This window comes from Phacochoerus africanus, chromosome 1, assembly GCF_016906955.1.
Source record: "Phacochoerus africanus isolate WHEZ1 chromosome 1, ROS_Pafr_v1, whole genome shotgun sequence".
NCBI lineage: Eukaryota > Metazoa > Chordata > Mammalia > Artiodactyla > Suidae > Phacochoerus > Phacochoerus africanus.
Window position 1 is genome coordinate 1099268 of NC_062544.1, and position 19337 is coordinate 1118604.

General features: G+C 56.9%; 1 long non-coding RNA gene across 4 annotated transcripts; it reads left to right on the forward strand.

Annotated features, from left to right (window-relative positions):
• The first annotated feature begins 12517 nt into the window (after nt 1-12517).
• On the forward strand, nt 12518-17743 carry LOC125117901 (uncharacterized). 4 transcript variants are annotated; one of them, XR_007132846.1, is made up of 4 exons: nt 12518-13078; nt 13487-13605; nt 16251-16333; nt 16469-17743. It is a non-coding gene; the product is annotated as an uncharacterized LOC125117901 (long non-coding RNA). The 4 variants fall into 4 exon arrangements; XR_007132820.1 differs by having other exon boundaries at nt 12518-12802; nt 12955-13605; XR_007132887.1 differs by having other exon boundaries at nt 12518-12802.
• Nucleotides 17744-19337: the final 1594 nt, after the last annotated feature.

Genomic DNA, 19337 nt, shown 5'->3' on the forward strand with positions numbered 1-19337 from the left:
GAGGAGAAAACAGAAGTGCATTTTCTGTGGCTTCTAAAGTGAAATGCTTTTTTTCCCCTGTATTTTCCTCTTCGAATTCCGGACCCTGTGACGTTTTAGCTTAAAGTGGGGACTTTTCGCGTCACCGTCTGCCAACACGCCCTTCACTTCCCAGGGCCTGTCCTTTTCCAGCAACACAGGTGAGTAGGTTTTGCTGATCCTTTCCCAACAAGCTCACCCGTGTGCTGAGCTTCTCATGGAAGCTGTGCCTCCTCAGTCTCTGCTTTGGCAGAGGAGGCAGCGCCAGGAAGGCGGGAGGGCGCCCGATCACGTGGGTCCCCTCCCCGCACCCCCGCACAGACGCGCTCACAGGCGGGTGAGCCCCTAATTTCACAGCCGTGTGAATGCTGCTGACCTGAAACTGAAGGGGAGGAAGGAGCACCACTGGGCAGAGAACTTCGAAAGGATTTTGACAAAATGAAGTGCATGAATCTCGCGACGAACTCTGCTCGACTGGAAACTAGATACATTCCGTAAGACCGTGAGCCAGAAGAGATAGATGAGGGAGAAAAGCGAAAATAGAAGGAAACCGCTAAATAGCAGAAGGGCATTTCTCCAAACCAGTCCTTCTAAATTATACATCACTTACCCCGGCGACTACTTGATTATTTTCCTCATCTTGGGCGGTGTCGAGACGAGCTCTGGGCTCCAGCGGTGCTGACATCTGCGCGTTTCACCCACGTGAGTCTTGACCTGGGGTTACAACCCGAGTTGGGAGCAGGGGACCGTCTCTCGTACTGACTACCTTCTTTTAAAGGAACAAACAGGAGCAAACTCGGCCTAATACCTGATGACCAGGAGTGAAACCAAGCAGGCCCTGTGGGACCCTTCTGGGGACAGACCCCCTCGTGCCCCTGACCTCTTGTTTACAGAAAAGCTTTGACCTTGGGCCCCAAGTGCCAAGGAGCGAATTTAGTCAGAGAAGTGGGACGATTCAGAAAGAAAGCAAAGCAGTAAAGCAAGAGGAATAATAATAGTCTAGCCGTAAAACAAGGTCAAGGACCTTTAGTTCCTCCTCCAGGGCTACAGATTGGAATCTGAACCATATTCTTTTTTTTTTTTGTCTTTTTGTCTTTTTTGTTGTTGTTGTTGTTGCTATTTCTTGGGCCGCTCCCGCGGCATATGGAGGTTCCCAGGCTAGGGCTCGAATCTGAGCTGTAGCCACCAGCCTACGCCAGAGCCACAACAACACGGGATCTGAGCCGCGTCTGCGACCTACACCACAGCTCACGGCAACGCCGGATTGTTAACCCACTGAGCAAGGGCAGGGGCCGAACCCGCCACCTCATGGTTCCTAGTCGGATTCGTTAACCACTGCGCCACGACGGGAACTCCTGAACCATATTCTTGAGCTGCTTTGCAGATTCTGAAACCTCCACCAGGTTAAAAAAAATCTAACGGTTGACCACACGCCTGCAGTTACCAGACTAGTTGGAACCAGGAGGTTGAGGGTGTGGGTCCCCATTACCACACCACCAGCCAATCAGGAGGACGGCGTGCTGCTCACGGCCCTGCAACCCTCACCCCCGTCCGCCCTAAAGCCGTCAGGGGCTCTGGGTCTTTTGAGCATGAGCTGCCAGTTCTTGCGTGGCCGGGAGTTGGCACCTGCGGTGAAGGCTGCCCTTCCTTCACCACAGCCCGATGTCAAAGACGGCCCTGACTTGGCTCAGGCGAGTGGACCAGGCCCCTTCCAGGGCCACAGCATCCGTGGCAGGTGGAGGCCAGGCGGGATGACTAAGTGCTTGTTGCCCTGGGCCCTTCTGTCCTTTGCTGTCCTGGATTCACTCCAGCACCTGCGTGGGCCCACGGATGGACTCCAGGCACACAGACTCGTGCATCCGCTTCCTCCAGGGCTGAGGCAGCCTCTGGTGCACAGGCATCTCCCCGGAGCTGTCCCTGGGCGGCCCTGTGCACCAGCCCAGGCAGCTCTGCACATGCCCCACTGCAAGGTGCCCCCGAGTCTTCCTGTGTCCCTGAGACTTTGGAGGAACCAGCCCTCCGAGCAGGCCGGTGAGGCCAGGACAGGGGGCAGGCAGCCTCAGGTCTCCCTGGACGGCCACGCCACCACCATCCCAGGGATGCAGAAGAAAGCCCCGCGTCTCCTGGTCACGACTCAGCGGTTACGGACCATGTAGGGTGAACTCAAAGGGCACTTTCTTTGGAAGAGCAGTGTCGTCTCTGGCACAGTGACATGGGGAGGAGGGCCCGGCAGGGCAGGACCAAGGGCTGGGTATCAACCAGAGGCGCTCCCTCCAGCAGCGAGCACCTGCAGAGGAGGTGCCATCCTGGCGGAGGGCGTGGTCTCGGCCAGTGGCTGTCAGGCCTCTGCATCTGGCAGCTACTGCTGCATGGCCACCAGCCCCACCTCGGTCGTTTAAGACAATGGCTGTTTTCTTGGCACGCATCCCACTGGCCAGTGGCTCGGTTTGGGCTCAGCCGAGCCGTTCTTCCCGTCTGGGCTGGACGCCCTGGTGAGCTGCCGGCTGGTGGTGTCAGCTGGGGGTCAGCTGGCACGACTCCTCTCAGCCCCCAGCCACGCCTGCCTCCCCCTCCAGCCAGCTTGCTGGCCTTGCTCGCAGGGTGGCCCAGCACCTGCCGCTCTGCAGCATCTGCCACCGGGGCAGGTCACGGGCCACATGGATTGGAGGGGAAGGGACAGACCCGCCTTCCAGTGGGCAGGGCTGTGACGTCACGCGGACACGGGGAGGGCGCGGGGACTGCGGGACAGTTTTGCAGTCTCTGGAACCCACCGTCTCCCGGAATAAGGCAGCGTCCCTTTCGAAGCGGGACCCCAGCGGGTGTTGACATGGGGACAGGATCACACAGTGGAGGTGGCGCCGTGGGGTGAGGAAGCGGCCCGGGGTCGGCTCGGGCTGCTCCCTCTGACCCTCCCAGGCTCCGCTGCCCAGGGGACGCCTTGTCTGAAGGGGGGACGGGAGGACCCCAGGACAGGACGCGCCTCCCTGGCTCCTCCTGTGTTCTCACTGTGCGCGGGACCCTCAGGACAAGCCCCCCTTGGAGGGCCTCGCATACTAATTGGGGGGGGGATGTGACAGGAAAGCATTTTTCACAAAAGGAAATGGACATTTGAGGTGTAATTCATGTGCAGCCAAGTGTCCCCAGTGGGGGCTATCGCTGAGTCAAGGTGGAGGGTGACCACGCCCCCAAAGGCGCCTCTCCGCGCCCCCCCCCCAACCTCACACCGGAGGAGCTGTGCAACCTTTGCTTTGAAAGGCCCCACTGATTACTTGGCATTTTCTGATTCTCCCTTTCTCTGTTTAGGACCAAGCATCTGTCACTTGCTGCAAAGTCAGTTTTCAGCTTTTTACTTCCCAAATAGTAGAAGCATGTTGGATTCTGCAGCAAGACAAATGGCTCGAACCCCAAGGGTCACGTGCACACTGACCTGCTGGAGAGACCGCTGGGCACCCAACACCTTGTTCACGTGGGAGGCGCACAGGCGGAGGGGCTGCACCCTGGCGCCCTCGGCCCTGGTGAAGGGCAGAGGCCCGGCACAGGGGCAGACCGTCCACCACCACTTGCTGCTTCTGCCAGGCTGGGTGTGTGCGACACGAGCCTCCGCAGGCCGGCTGCCCTCCTCTGCAGGCCAGCGGCGGGTTCTCCTCTGGACACATTGACCACTGACCGTGTGGGCGCTGCAAGGTGGGGGTGGTGGGCGAGATGGGAAGGGCAGGCTCTCTAGGGGGCCAGAGGGGTGGGTGGGAAGCAGAGTTGGGACAGGCAGGCCCCCTGGGGTTGGGCTGGAGGTGAGCACAGGGGGTACAGCCCCCCGCAGGGCACCAAACTTTGGGGCTGAGGGTGTCAGGAGAACACAGCCCTTCTGAGGTTGTGGGGGGCCGTGGGGGTTGGTGCAGACATAGGAGCACAGGGAGGGGAGCCCCAGGGGGGGAGTCAGACTAAAGATGAACCGATGAGGAGGAAGGAAGGGTGGGGGCAAGGATGTGACACTCTAAGACAGCCACGGGGACACTGGCTGAGAGGGCACTGTCCCGCCAAGGGTAGGCTCACACAAACCCCGGAGGGCTGGCCATAAACAGGACACTGTGTAATCACGCCACTGGCTCGTGCAAATTCAGTTGCAATTTGAATATTCATAACAGGATGCCGAGAACATCTACCTTTTAAGAGACGTGTAAGTACACACGGGGGGAGGTTCCACAGTCCCAGCGCCCTGTGGCAGGTGGGCCGGAACCGACCCACCTCCTGTGGCGCGACTTTGTGCCTGCTGGACCGTCACGCCCCTCCCCTCTCCTGCAGGAGCACGAGGCTGGTCGGAGGAGGAGCGGGGACAGGGTGGGGGTGTGTGGGGGGGAGCAGGAGGATTGTGACTGCATGGGACGGGGCACCGGGAAGGAGGAGGCCTGAGGTCGGGCATGGGGTAACCCTCAGGTCTTTGCAGGCGCATCCCGCGGTCTGGCAACAGCTTCCAGCATGAACAGCCTTCCCGGGGCCCCGCTCTGGGATGTCTCAGGGCCGGGACTCGGGGCTCAGGCCCCACTCAGCCTGGACGGTGCTTCTGCTGTATCTGGAGGAAGGTCCAGCGCCCTCCTGACCCGTTTGTTGAGTGAGGCCGAGAGTGGTGGTGTGACCTCCCCTCTCCCGGGGCTGGGAGGCTGCCCGCCAACCCCGTCAGTGTCCTGGGCTCCGTTCTGCTTCCTGGGTCCTCCTCAGATGGTGCCAGTGGCAGGACAAACAAACACGATCCGTGTGTGGGCAGCAGGATCTCCTCTGGAAGCCCCCCAGGCTCTCCTACGCTTCTCGGACAGCGAGCACTGCGCCTATTTCACCACCCTCGTCCCAACCCTCGCTCCTGAAGACTCTGTCGCCTCTAACTTGGCCACCCGGACGTGGGGCTGGAGGGGCTTTCGGGAAGGAGGGAGGAGAGGGGAACCTTCTCTGCGTGGATGACTTTGAGCCTTTAAGATCCCTCTGGAAGAACCCCACGAACACCCTCATTGCAGGACGAGAGAGAGGGGTGGAATGCGGGCTGAATCCTTTGGATTCTGTTACCTTTAAAAATGATGCTTTCTCCCCTCGAATGCTGACTCTGGGCCGCAGCTGGTTGGAACCGGGAGACTCCGAGAGAAAACTCTCTCCGGGAGGAGAGTCGTAAGAACCTCAGACGCCTGGGTCCTGGGGTCCCTGGGAACCGACAGCCCGAGGTGACCAGGGGTCACGGCTGCTCTGCAGACCAGTCCAGGGATGAAATCCACATCACCTACTTCATTATTTATGTAGCAAATTATCTTTCCCTTTGGCAAGCGGACCGACCGCTTGGCAAATAAGCCACCACTGAGTCCTCCCGACTGTCAGGGTGGGGCAGACAGTGGACCAGAGACCCCCCCAGGCCACGTCTGCTTCGGGCACCATGGTCCCTGCAGCTCTCAGGGCTCACCTCTGCTGGCTGCTCACTGCTGCCTGGGCTGTACTGCTCACCGCTCTGCGGGGCAGCCTCCGTGTCCCCGGAGACCCCTCCTCAGCCTTCAAAACATCCAGATAGAGTGAAAACCCCAGGCTTGTTCTCAGGGGCAGCTGGAGAGAGCTTGGCACAGAATGTGTGTCATTTGGGAAAAGATGTGGTTTGAAATCCGTGTTGCTGAGCTTTGAGGGGTGGGGTGGCTGCACACGGAGCTACAGCTGTGTGGCCTGGAGGTGGGGGGCGCGGAGAAGGACTGCTGCACCTGCCTCTGTGGGTGTCCTCATTGCATCGGCCACAGGGAAGAGCCGGAGGAAGTCGCTTACCCCACACTGCATGCACACGGGGTCCAGCAAGTTCAAGGGGTTTGAGGAGCACGTGCCAGGGGCCCCTTCTGTGGTGGCACGACTGTTCCTCGCCCCTGCGGAAGCTGACTGGGACCACGGTGGCATGGGGTGGTGGGAAGGCTCGGCACACCGCCGGGCAATGGTGCGGATAATCCTCATACGCCCCATCAGCCCATTCTACAGATGAAGGACAAGGCCCAGAGAGATTAGGTAACCTTCTCAAAGTCACATGGCTTGCTAGCAGCAGAGCCCAGATTTGGAGCCAAGCAATCTGCCTCCAGAGTCCTAGCTCATACCTGTCACTCGGCATGGCAACCTCTTTGCCTCCCTCCCTGTTGAGAGGGATTCATGTTCAAACGAGTGGATTTTAAAAGGCCGCCTCCAGTGTCAGTTTAGCATCCCGGACTCCGTTTGTTAACGCACGTCCCCACACGGGCTTGGTCGTCGAGTGGAGAAAGCCACAGGTGGTGCGGGAAACCTGCTGGATTCGGTAAAGGGTCCTCTGTCCAAGATCGTACACACCGGAGAAGTCTGCGTTTTGTACGAAGCGAGTTGGACACGTCAGGACTGGCCGCCAGCCGAGGGCACCCTGCCCCCTACCCAGGGGAGCTGAGCTGAGGGGGTGGGGGTGGCAGCGGGCACGCCCCAGCCGTGGTCGTCACCGGGCACTGCCAGTGAGGAGAGCCAGGTGAGCGCGGCTGCTTGCCTTCTCCTCCTAGGCCGCCTCTAGGTTGAAAATTAATGGGGTGGCTCCGTGCAGCAGGGATCACACGCGTCCGAACAGCGAGGGCCTGGAGGGGGCTCAGTCGGAGCTGCCTGGACGGCGCGAGGCCCGCGAGCTTTTCGGGGGCCTCGGGGGGCAGGGGTGCGCGGCTCCCACACGGCTCAGTCCTGGGCAGTACATGCGCCACGTTCACAGACACGCAGAGGGCATCTGTCCGGCACGAGCCGGTGCTCAGAGGGCCAGGGAGAGATGAGCAGCCCCGACCCTCGGGCCCAAGGCCCCGTGTGACTGTTCTGGGACATCAGCGGGGACCCGGTACAGGGACGGTGGCACTGTGACAATGCTTGTGTTCACTGATGACAGTCAACGCCCCACAGAAAACGCTCCTGTGGCAGGAAATTGTTAACAGCGAGCTACGAACGGCATCTACCGTGCGGTCTCATTTTCGAAAACGGAATATATAGTTCAATTCACAGGAAAAAACGACTGGAAAAACGTACCAGGATGTTCTTACAAAAAGACTGTGGGTCATGTTTGTTTTCGTTTTCCTGTCTCGGTTTCCAGGATTTTTCCTTGGTGCGTGTATCATTGCGAGCACGAAAGCAAAAAGACTCTCAGGTTAGTAAATAGAATCTCACTAAGCGTCAGGCTTCAGGTTTCTCCGATGCCTGGAACCCTCTATCCACAAGCAGGGCTCGGCGCCCAGTCTGGGGCCGTCCGCTCGGCGGCTCACTTGTGAATAGAGCTGCACGCGAGCCCGGACTCTGAGTCATCCAGAAATGTGCCCCCAGGACTGCCCTCCCTGCCAGGGCCACCTGCCCCCGCTCGGGGTGTCGCTGCTCCTGCACGGGCCTGACAGGTCCCTGTTCAGCCGAGGGCTCTGACACGAGCCCTTCACTGCGAATTCAAATGCCAGTCCTGCTGGCTGCCCACCTGCACCCTCCAGGCACACATTTGGTGCCTGTTCCCTGCCTGCGCCGTGGGGTCTCACACCTTTGGTCGTAACCTCGTCAAAGACCTGAACGTGCAGACGCCGCCGTCAGAGCCCCTGTCCGCGTGGGAGGCAGTGCTTACCCATCGGCCGACAGCCAGTCCTCAGGCCGCACGTGTCCTGAGTGGCCGTCAAGAGGGCCGAACCCTTCCGAGCTTTTGAAAACGTCAGAGGACACCTTTCTCGAACAGTCTCGGACACACACTGTCCACAGACCTGGGGACGCACCAGCCAGAGCCTCAGACACCCTCTCTGGGAAAGGGCAACTGAATCCACCCGGAGAAGTGATGGAAGCATCAGCGTGGAACCCCTCACGCGGTGGCAGCTCTGCTCTCTGAGCGGAGCTAAAGGTCCCTGTGAATCAAGGGTCTGAAATGCAGCCCTCGCTGGGCACGGTGGCTGCGTGTCTGCAGGGCTCCGTCCTCTTGGCCTCGTCACCGTCGGGGTTTTGACGGAAGACCGTCCTTCTCCAGGGAGCAGGTGCGGCCCTTTCCGGAGGCGCCGACTCCCTGGTGGAGTGCGGTCCTGGCTCCGCTCCGGGAGGATTCTGGGCTGGTTCCCTGGACACGGATGACCAAACTTGGGGTGAAGATGGGCAGAGATCAATGCGGGGCCTGTCGCTGTAACTGGCCTGGCATGCCATAACTGAGCTCTCCACAGCTGGTTTCGGGACACTGGCCACCGTCTGTCCTTCTCTGGCTCTGGACTGCGTCCCTGGAGGTCAGCAAAGAAGGGACCGAGGGGCACTGACCCCCGGAGGACTGAGCAAGGCCGGGCTAGCAGGTCAGGGTGGGCCTGCTCTGGGCCGACCCGGCTCAGGGAGAGGTAGACGCAGCCGTGTGCGTGCGGATGTTTTCAGGGTCTCTCCCCTGTCTTCCCCGGTCACCGGTTCCTTGGCACAGACTCAGATAAGCTGCCTTTGTCCCCCCACGGCCAGTGTTACTCTCCCGCACTCCCAGGTTCTCCCCACACCCCTCCCCCAGCCTGCGTGGCCCCGGGGGGGGCTCTGCTCCTGAGCCTGGATGGCCGGGAGCCTGGTGGGGGAGCAGGCCGTCCCCAGGGACCACCTCTGTGCGAGGACACTCGGGCTGAGGCTGGGCTCTTGGGGGCAGCATGGAGCTGGGTGCCGTCCCCGCTACTTCCTGGGTCAGCTGGCAGCTTGGCCCAGGCAGAAGCCTCTTCAGGGCCTTGAACACTGGGCGCTCACAGGAGCCAGGGCAGCCCCTCACTGTGTGCGGAGAACCACTGTCTCGGGAGGCGAGGGAGGGAGGGGGACAGGGGCGGGGAGGCCGAGCAGCTGTGACTCGGGGCCCAAGCTCTCCTGAGGGACAGTCGTGGCAAGACAGGCGTCAAGGTGGCTGACAAGATTCAGCGGGCATCTCCCACACGTGTAACCCCGCACGTCCTGGGCCTTCTCTAGGCTGTTTCCACAGCGGTGCCGTGCGCCTGCTCTTGGCTGTGTTACAGAAGATGCCCCCACACGCGGTGGTCATGCGGACAGCGGCTGGACGGGGTCCCACACGTCCTCACAAAGACAGAGGGACCCTGTGTGGGTGTCCTTGCTGGCGTGGGCACCGCCCTCTCTTGAGCTGGGACCTGGATGGGCAGGTAACTGGGGCAGGACAGGCAGGTAGTTGCCAATTGTTTCTTGGTAGAGGTATTAAGGGAACCTTCTCCAGTTTAAGCAATTATGAACGCATCTACCAGGGTTTCTGGCTTGCAAAGGCGCTCGAGTCCCCTTGACATCTGCGCCCTGGACCTGCTCCTGCTGCCGTCCCAGCCCTCCCGCTCTCCTGGCTGCGCCCGCCTCTGGTCATCCAGAGCGAACGCCTTCGCCTCTGCGCTCACAGAGTAAATGGCGTTGATTATGTTATCGAATCTAAAACAAGGCATATACATTCTAGAACATTTTCAAAGCAGGGAGAGGTCTGAGTACAGTTGTGTTTCATTGTAACCTCCCTGCCCGACCGAACGTGCTGGTACCATTTGCCTACTGCCTTTGCAGCCCTTTCTGCTCGTGGAAGCAGAACAGGTGCCGACCTACAGATAAGCGGGCACAGCTCTCTGTGCACGCGCTCTTGTTTTCGTGGATGGAGCTGTGCAGCTCCTCTTGCAGTCTGACGTGTGTGTGTGTGTGTGTGTGTGTGTGTGTGTGTGTCTTTTTAGGGCCACAGCCGCAAGGTATGGAAGTTCCCAGGCTAGGGCTTGAATTGGAGCTCCAGCTGCTGGCTTACACCACAGCCACAGCAATGTGGGATCTGAGCCTCATCTGCGACCTACACTGCAGCTCACGGCAACACCAGATCCTTAACCTGCTGAGTGAGGCCAAGGCTCAGACCTGTATCCTCATGGATACTAGTTGATTCGTAACCAGCTGAGCCACAAAAGGAACTTTAGCACTCTGATTTTTTTTTTTTGGTCTTTTTAAAGTCTTTTTAGGGCCACACCCACGGCGTGGGCATGTGGAGATTCCCAGGCTAGGGAGCCACAGCAACACGGGATCCGAGCCATGTCTGTGAGCTACCCCACAGCTCACGGCAACACCGGTTCCTTAACCCACTCAGCGAGGCCAGGGATCGAACCCGCAACCTCATGGTGCCTCGTCGGATTTGTTTCCGCTGGGCCACGATGGGAAGTTCCAGCACTCTGATTCTGAAGACACAGAAGGTACATTTTCCCTGTGGCGTTACGTGTTCCTGGTCAGCACGACCCGTGTGAATACGAACATTCCACTGGAAGCTGGTATCGTTACTTGGTTCCCTTGAATTACGTCATTTTAGTATTGCGAAATTTTGCTGCTGTTTATAACACTTCTGCGACCCTCACGGGATTAACCTTTGCCCACTTGTCAGCATCTCATGTCATTTCCCTCCCCCCTGGTCCGTGCGTCTGCGCGGACGGGCCGCTCAGGGATGCAAAGTCTCTGCTTCTCTGAGTCCCCTCCCACCCGGACCACCCTCCCCGCTCCTGCGTCTTCCCTTTCGATGCCCAGTCATTGCATTGGCTTGTCCCTGACAAACGGGCCCAACGCTGCCCACCTTGAAGTGGTTCAGGAGACCCCCCCTCCCCTCCGGCTGCTTCCTGCCCCCTTCCTTCCTCCACCGCGGACCCCCGGGGCTGCCTTCCACCCGATCCCTCATGGACCTGCTTCTCCACACCTGTCGTTTCACATTCCACATGGCTCTTTGCAAGTCCGTCTCCCCACGCACGCAGGTCCTTCTTTCAGGACTGCTTTTTTTTTTTTTTTTTTTTAATTTGAAGAATAATTGATTTACGAGGCTGGCTTAGCTTCAGGTGTAGAGCATATTCAGTATTTTTGCAGGTTATATTCCATGATCGGTTATTACAAGACAATGAGTATCATTCCCTGCGCCGTACAGTAAATCCCCGAGCTTATCTCTTCTAGTTATTGAAGTTGGTGTCTGTTAACCCCCTGCCCCCAACTTGCCCCTCCCCCGCCCGGCTCCCCTTTGGTCACCACGGGTCTGTTTTCTGGATCTGCGAATCTGTGTTGCATATACCACATCCAAGCTCAGAAGTTCTCAAAAATCTTTTCTTAGATGAGGCACAGATGGCAGATCTAATCCCAGCTAAGGCCGCCTCCCCGCCCCGGGACCCCCCATGTCCGGTCCTCAGAGGCATCACTCAGACACGTGCTCTCTGCAGACAGTGACCATATATCGCCAGACTTCTCTGCTTGAAGCATAAAAAACCTTATTGGGATTTCAGCTGATGCTGTTGGGAGTCCGGAGCATGGCCTGCGTATGGCGGCGTGTATACTCTGCAGCTTTAGAGAGCGCACAGCAACTTCGTCTTCCGAATGTAGACCCTTCACCTGGACGCAGGTCTGTTCCGTTCTGCGTTGTTTCAATGTTGCATCGCCAGCACCTCTGCCTCCGCTCACAGCTGACATCGGAGAGCCGAGCCTGGCCCCTGGGCTCTCAGGGACCCATCCTCGATTGTCTGCTTCTTGGTGTCCTGGTGGCAGGGGTCAGGCAGCTGACTCCGAGGATGCTTGTCTCAAAGCCACCTCTGCACCCCCCTTGTTCCTTCTGTGGTTCTTGACGGCTCCACGGAAGAGGCCCCTTTGGACAGCTCCCCGAAAGAAATGGGGTTCTTTCCTGTTGCCTGCTAGCCCTGGGCTGTCAGAGCTCCCTGGCCATCGCCTGGCAACGCCGCCTTCTGCCCTCGGAACCTCACCTCTTGGCTGCCGGGTGGCCGTGCACGTCACTCATCTTGTTTGTCCCCAGCAAACATCAGTGGGTTGATGGAAGGGAGGCGAGCCCAGCCTGGCCAACCGGACTGTCTTTGACTGGGTTTTTATACGATGGAGCAAGGCAGTCGGGCTGTGATTTTGCCTACGTATGGTCTTTGTGGCTTCCTCAGTGAGGCAGCATAAACCCAGGCGAAAGCAGACACTGCTCTGCCGCAGGGTCGGGCGTGTCCGTCCTGCGACACACGATCGACAGGCAGAGAGGAGAAAAGGTGACTGAGCTGGAGACGGAGCAGAGAGGCAACAGGAAAACGGACCCAGCCAGAAGGGAGGGCGGGTGCCACCGCCCCCGCCCTGGCTCAGAGTCGGCCCCAGAGCAGGCCCGCACTGGAGCCCCTGCTCCCAGTCCTGAGGGAGTTGGAGCTGGGCTCTGCCTCTGTAAAAAATTCACAGGTTGTGCAAGCTCTCCGTGAGCCGCTAGCCATGGGGAGGGGGTCCCGGAACCCGGCCAGGTTTGCAGCAGACCTGTCGGGACAAGCGGCCGGGCATGGGCTCCATGGCTGCGGGGCCGACGGGCGAGGCAGGGCTGGGCGCTCTGCTGCCCCCGCGGGCACAGAGCTGCCCACACTGCACGGTGATCCCCAGCCCCCCTGCTCACCCACCCAGAGCAGACTTTCCCTTTTTTGGGAAGAAAGTGGACCTGCTCGGCCCTCTGCCCCCAGTAGGCTGCTCCCCCCCCCACCCCCCACCCCCCGGCCCCGGCCAGGTCCTCAGAGCCTCTGCCCTCGGCCAGCAGCCTTATCTCCCTGCCTTCAGCACCTTCCTTCCCACCTGGAAACCCTCAGGCTCACCTGGGCCCCTCGAGGGCGGGGAGTTCCACAAAAAGGCAGAGGTGTAGAAATTGGCCGGGGAAAAGAAGCATTCCTAGCTAATGAGAAGCCAAGTGTGTGCGTTTCTAAAAAATGTGCCCTTGAAGAGCTTCCAGACCCGTGAGCGCAAAGAAAAAGCAGAACAACACAGAGCAGTTAGCGCCGAGGCCTCTCGTTTGCAGGTAAGCGCGGCACCTCTGGCGGGTCGCCCCCCACCCCCCCCAGAGAGGATCGCATCCCCCCCCCCAGGAACTGCGACCTCCACCGCAAACACGGCTGGTCACCTCCCTGGAACTGATCAGCGAGAAACCTGGAATTTTATTTTTGCTTCTAGAAAGACAGCTGAAGGTTGGCGCTTCCCCGGCAATACTGACAGCCGCGGCCGCAGCAGGAATACTTCAGAGTTTTGCTCTGGCCCCTCTCTCTTTGTGAGCCCCGGGCCGCGGCAGTCTTGGGGGGTAGGCAGCAGATGCTTCTCATTTTATTCAATGTTCTTATTTTATAAAGCGAGAAAACAAACGGAGAAGAGTGACCTCCTTTGTGGGTGCGGTAAAGTAACATGGTGAAATCACTAATTATTTTAAAGCCACTGTGCAGAGAAACTGCTTAAACATATGTACGAAATAGCTCCTAATAGATTGTTCTAGCAATTTCCACAAGGACTGCTGTAAGTATAGAGAAATTAAAAATGGGATTGGTTAATAGAGGCTAGTAACATGCTCTGGGGCTTTTAATCTTGATTTCTTTTCTCTTCTATATAATTATATGGTGATATGAAGATAAACATACTAATTTTGGTCACAATTATCTCCCTCAAAGGAAGCAAATACAGTATCTTTCAAAGTGCAATTTTCTACTTTTTAAAGAGATTTTTCCCAGTGCGAGCTTCCTGATGTTACGCCTCTACCTAGTCGGTCAGCACAGCCCATCCTGAAACTCCAGGAAGACAGCCTCATGGAAAAGAGGGGGCAGCTGGCATCGCGAGGTCAGTGTGTTTAAAACACAGCACTTTGAATTCGCTCAACCCTCGAGCGCTTCTAGTACCTTTTCATAAAAAGAGTTTCAAAACCAACTTGATCTAAACCTTGTGTTCCTGGCACGTCTGTCCTGGAGGCGCCCTGCGTGGGCGTCCACTGACCCGGGCACAGCTGCCACGGGGGTCAGTGGTCTCCAGTCGTCGGCAGGCAGTTGGGTCCATGGGGATGCTGGCCACAGGTTGTCCAGCTCCAGCTGGACCTGCTGAGTTGGTGCTGGAGGAAAAGGTGAGAGCAGGTGCCAGCACGGGGGCCTCAGTCAGGAGCCTGATGCCCAACACAGAGGAACCTGTGCCCTTGTGCCCCGAAGGCCACGGAGCACGTGGGAGAGATGGGGGTCTTCAAGGGGGGGGGCTTCTTTTGTTTTTCCTTTTTCTTTTTATGGCTGCACTGGAGGCATAAGGAAGTTCCCAGGCTGGGGGTCAAATCAGAGCTGCAGCTGCTGGTCTACACCACAGCCACAGTTAACACCAGATCCGAGCGGCATCTGTGACCTGTGCTGCAGCTTGTGGCACAGCCCGCTGAGTGAGGCCAGGCATCAAACCTGCATCCTCATGGATAATATGTCAGGTTCTTAACCTGCCAAGGCACAGCGGGAACTCCAGGAGTGGCTTCCTATTTCATTTTCCAATTGCCTTGTGCCAGCAGGTTGGTTTTGTTTGTTTTCTGTTGGGAATTTAAATTCCAGGAAAGCAATTTGAGATGCTCTGTCTGGAAATGCGTCTGTTCAGGGGGGGGCCTGTGCAGTGTTTGCCTCTAAGCCAGGAAAGGCTGTGGGGCTGAGGGCCGGGCTGCTCTCAGCCCAGAGCCCGAGGGCGGCTTTTTATGGCAAGGCCAGCTCCTCAGGCCTTCTCGACGGGGTGAAAACAACCTCTGAGACCTCAGGTTGGACCAGCCGTGTGTGGGTGGGAATGCGAACCTGCCCTCTGACAACAAAGTCTCTTAAAGTTGCAGCAAATCCCCTGTGACACCCCCCCCCCCCCCCCCGCCACCAGCCACGGCCACGGCCGCGTCCGTCAGCCGTGTTCACAGAGGGGACACGCCAGAGCTGGCCCACGGGCTGTGTGGTCCTGCTTTGGCACCGTCAGCTCAGGGGTCAGTTCGCGGTTGAAGACAAGCTGACAGCCCTGCAACTTTCACGTAAGCCATGACCCCTCCTAAGAAGTGACGCATTTTACTGTGGAAATGGCAGTTTGGCCCTAAATTGTACTTTTTCCGGCGATCAAAGCCACCTTCTTCTCCCTTGACTGGATTTGTGCTAAATGAGTAAAAGAACTTTGGGGAATGAAATGTGGTAAGTGTGGGGCTTTTTTTGGTGTTTGGTTTGGTTTTCTTGTTTTATGCGTCGGGGTATTTTAGCTTCTGAGCACTCGGGAGAGTGTCACAGCTATAATCCAATGTCTAAAACTGCGCTGAGCAGACTGGCAAATACAAAGACGGACTTGGGGTTTTTCCTAAAGATCATTTGATTGTGTGAAAAGTAGTCAACTCTTTCACGAGGCTGTCGGAGTGATAAGGCCATCAGGTGCCCGTCTGGGGGACGTTTCTCCCGTGTTCCAACAACCAGCGTGTTTCACAGCGTCTGTGTGCTCACTCTTCTAATTTCCATCTTCATTCGCTTTGGGGTCCCCGGTACTCAGGGGGCTGGGGGACCTGGAAGTCCTGGGTGGGGCTGCATTCCTGGTGTGACCTCCTGGGGGGCGGCCGCGTGGCCCACCTTTGGCGCCAGGCACGTGGGGGCTCAGCTCTTTGGGGCCGGCCTGGCAGGTGGGAGGGCTTTGCCCTGGAGTCAGGGGAGCGGCCATGGGTCTTCGAGCTGGTGACACACGGTGCACCCTCCCCCGGCGAGCATGGGCTCCCAGCGCACAGACCAGGCCCTGCTGTGGCCAGGCTGGCACCCACCTTGGTGTGAGGAAGGGCCGGCAGAGAGCCGTCCAGGCCAATGAAAGCAGAAGCCACGTCCCAGGAAGAGAGGGTGCTGTGTGTGGCCCCAGGGGACTGCCCGCCTCTCATAGTCCCCTGCCCGGTGAGACCCAACTCCTCCAGCCACGGCCCCTCTGGGACCAGACAGGACTCTTGGGGTGACAGGCAGTTCCTGGGCTGGAAACACCACAGGGGATTTCAAGTGGCACAGGAAAAGCAGGAGGAGAAGATTCCCTGAGAGTCCACCTGCTCCCAGGAGCAAAGGGAAACATCGGTAACGAGGAGGCAGAAGTGCACAGACACTCCGTGCGCGAGGTCCCCGTCACGGGCTGCAGGGGGCTTGGGACTGGTCTTCGAGGGGCCCGGAACCCGACCCACCTGCCAGGCAGGGGCTACGCGCCACTCTGTGTTCCAGGGGCGCCACGCAGCCCAGTCCTGTGGGATTAGAATCTAACAAGGGCCACTACCAGGCATGGCTCGTACAACTTCCGGAAGCTTCTCCCCATCCCGTCTTTGCTCTGTCGCCAGCTGGACGCCGAGGCCCAGGCAACCTGGCGGCTCAGGGGTTGAACAGGACAGAGTGTGGCCTTTGTGGCTGTGAATTGTTGTTGTTTGAGTTTCATTGCAGGAGAGTCGACTTACAAAGTCGTGTTTGCTCTTTTCCGCTGTACAGCACAGCGACGCGGTCATACATGCAGCATGTGATCGACAGGCATGTGTGCTTTCTCGAGGCGAATTGCGCTTTGGGGAGGGCAGGTAAGCTTTTACCACACTGTTCTGGAGGTTTCCTGTCGAAGTAGCTTGTTGTTACCTTAGCTGATGCAACGGGGGGCGGGGGGGGGGGGGCGGAGGTGGGTGTCTAATACCATGTCCTGCGCTTCGCTTCTACAGGCCAGTATCCTGTGGAGAGACGTGCATCTTACAGATCACTTCGGAACCCAACAGCAACCTAAAAAGAAAATCTGCAGAAAAACAGAAATGTCCAACAAAACAGCAGCGGAAGAGGGAAGACAGAGACACAGGGGCCCAGGCCAGGCGCGAGCCCCGGGCACGGACGTCAAGCAGCGCGAACCTCCCACGAGCACGGACTGAAGCCCAGCAGGAGTCAGACACAGGGCTCGGCAGAGCCACATCTGAAACAGAGGCCTCAGAAGAAGATGCTGGCGGAGGTGATACCGCGGCGAGCGGCTCAGAGGAGCAGGTGCGGCCGCACAGTGACGCACTCGAAGCCGAGCTCTCATCTCCTGTGCCTGTTCCCCGTCGGCTCCCATTCGGGGTTACTGTGACCAGCACCGCTGTTCCGAGCGCTTTGTACGTGTCCTGTGGGCTCCTTTGTCTCCACCTCCCTGGAGTTGACCCCAGAGTGGCGTTGCTGGGCCCTGCGGTAGGCCTTTTATTGAGGCTCCAAAGAACCTGTTTGCTGAAGAAGCGTCGGTACCACCTTACAGCCCAGTGTTGGAGGCGAGTCCACAGCCAGGGATGGATGTTTCTCCATTTTCAAAGGTCTTTCAACTCCCGCAGCAGTATTTGGTTAGTTCCAAAATACAAGCCTTCTTCTCTTCTTGCATTTTTTTCCCCCTGAGTATTTTATTATTTTTGATGCAATCATAAAAGGGATTGTTTTCTTTATTTTTGGTTTCAGGCAAGGATGGAGAGACAGCCGTTTTTCTCTCCTGAACTAGTTCCTGCCACCCTGCTGACTTCCTTGCTTCCTTACAGTGGTGTTTCTGCGAACTTAGAAGTTTCCTCGTACGGCATGTTGTCACGGGGGAGTGGGGCAATCTTCTCTGTTTCCCGTCTCCCAGGGCTGTGTCTTTATTTCTTTTTCTTGCCTGATTGCACTGGCTAGACCCTCTCAGACAATACTGACTAGAAACGTGAGCATGCTCGTCCTCGCCTTGTTTCCAGTTTTAGGGAGAAAAGCATCCAGTCTTTCGCTATTAAATTCAGGCTAATGAGTTACACTTTTTTGTGGATGTCCTGTATTATGAAATTTTCATCTGTTTCTAATACCGAGTATTTTTAATTATAAACAGATGTTAGATTTTGTCAATACATTTTGTGCATCTACTCAGATGATCGTCTATGTTCTCCTCTTTATGCTGAATTTATTAAATTGATATATGTTGGATAGGAAACCACTTTGTGTTCCTGAATAAATTTTACTTGCTCATGGTGTGTAATCCTCCTTTTTATGTGCTGAGTTTGGTTCCCTAATATTTTGTAGAGAATCCCTGGGTCTTGTTCACGAGAGAGGTTGAGCTGAAGTTTTCTCTCCGTGGGATGTGTCTTCCGCTGCCTTTGACAGCAGGGCAGCATCGGTCTCACAGAATAAACAGGGAGATAGGTCCTCCTCTTCTGTTTTCTGGAGGAGTTGAGGAAGGAGTGGAATTCATTTTCCTTCAAAAGTCTGACGCAATCACTTAGGAAAGGCCACTAAGTGAGGACTTCCTACAAAGATTTCTTTCTAGGATTCTTCAAAGAGCAGGTTTAGGTTCACAGCAAAATTAAGACTAAGATACAGACAGTTCCCACATGGCCCCGGATTCCACGCAGGCACAGTCTTCCCACCACCAGCATCCCTGCCAGAGGAGTGCATTTTTCACAGCTGATGAACACACATTGACACATCACAATCACCCGAAGCTTACCTCAGGCTTTGGTGCTGGGTGGTGCATCCTACGGATTTGGACAAACGTGTGATGGCATATACCCACGATTGTGGTAACATTCGGAGCAGGTTCACCGCCCTGAAAATCCTCTGGGCTCCTTTTTCTCCCCAGCCCCTGCCAAATACTGATCCTTTTCTTGTCTCCATAGTTTTCCTTTTCTGTAATGTCAGATGATCACAAACCTCCTGGTAGGGAGCCGTTTCAGACTGGCTTCTTTCACTTAGTCCTAGGCGTCTAAGTTTCCTCCACGTCTGGTCAGGGCTGATGGCTCATGGCTCGTTAGCTTGGAGTGATATGCCATTGCCTGGTGAGGCTGGTGTGTTTATCCATTCACTTGCTGAATGTCATCTTGGCTATTTTCAAGTTTTGGCAGTTTTGAATAAAGCTGCTCTGAACATTCACAGCAGGATTTTGCGTGGGCGTCACCAAATTGTCTTCTAAGTGGCTGTACCATTTCCCTTCCCGCCGGCAGTGAACGAGCATTCCTGCTGCTCCACGTTGTCTTCAGCATTAGGTGTTGTCCGTGTCCTGATGTGGATTCTAACAGGTGTGTCCTTGTTGATTTAACTTGCAGCTCCTGATGACATAGAAAAGGCAGCATCTTTCCAAATGCTTTACTTGCTATCTGAATATCTCCCTTGGTGAGGTGTCTGTTGAGGTGTCTTTGGTTCATTTTTCAGTTGGATTGTTTCCTTATTGTTGAGTTTTGTGAGTTCTTTGTATATTTCAGGTCACAGTCTTATATTGTTTGGAAACATTTTCTCCTAGACCCTGGCGTGCTTCCTCTATCTTTTTTTTTCTGTCTTTTTAAGGCTGCACCCTGGGCCCATGGAGGTTCCCAGGCTAGGGATTGAATAGGAGCTGTAGCCACTGGCCTAAGCTGCAATCACAGCAAGGTAGGATCCAAGCCACTTCTATGACCTACCCCACAGCTCACGGCAACGCGGGATCCTTAACCCACTGAGCAAAGCCAGGGATCGAACTTGCATCCTCATGGATACAAGTCAGATCCATTTCCACTGAGCCACGATGGGCACTCCCGCCTTTTTCTCTTGACATTGTCTTTTGCAGAGTAGAACGGAAGAGAA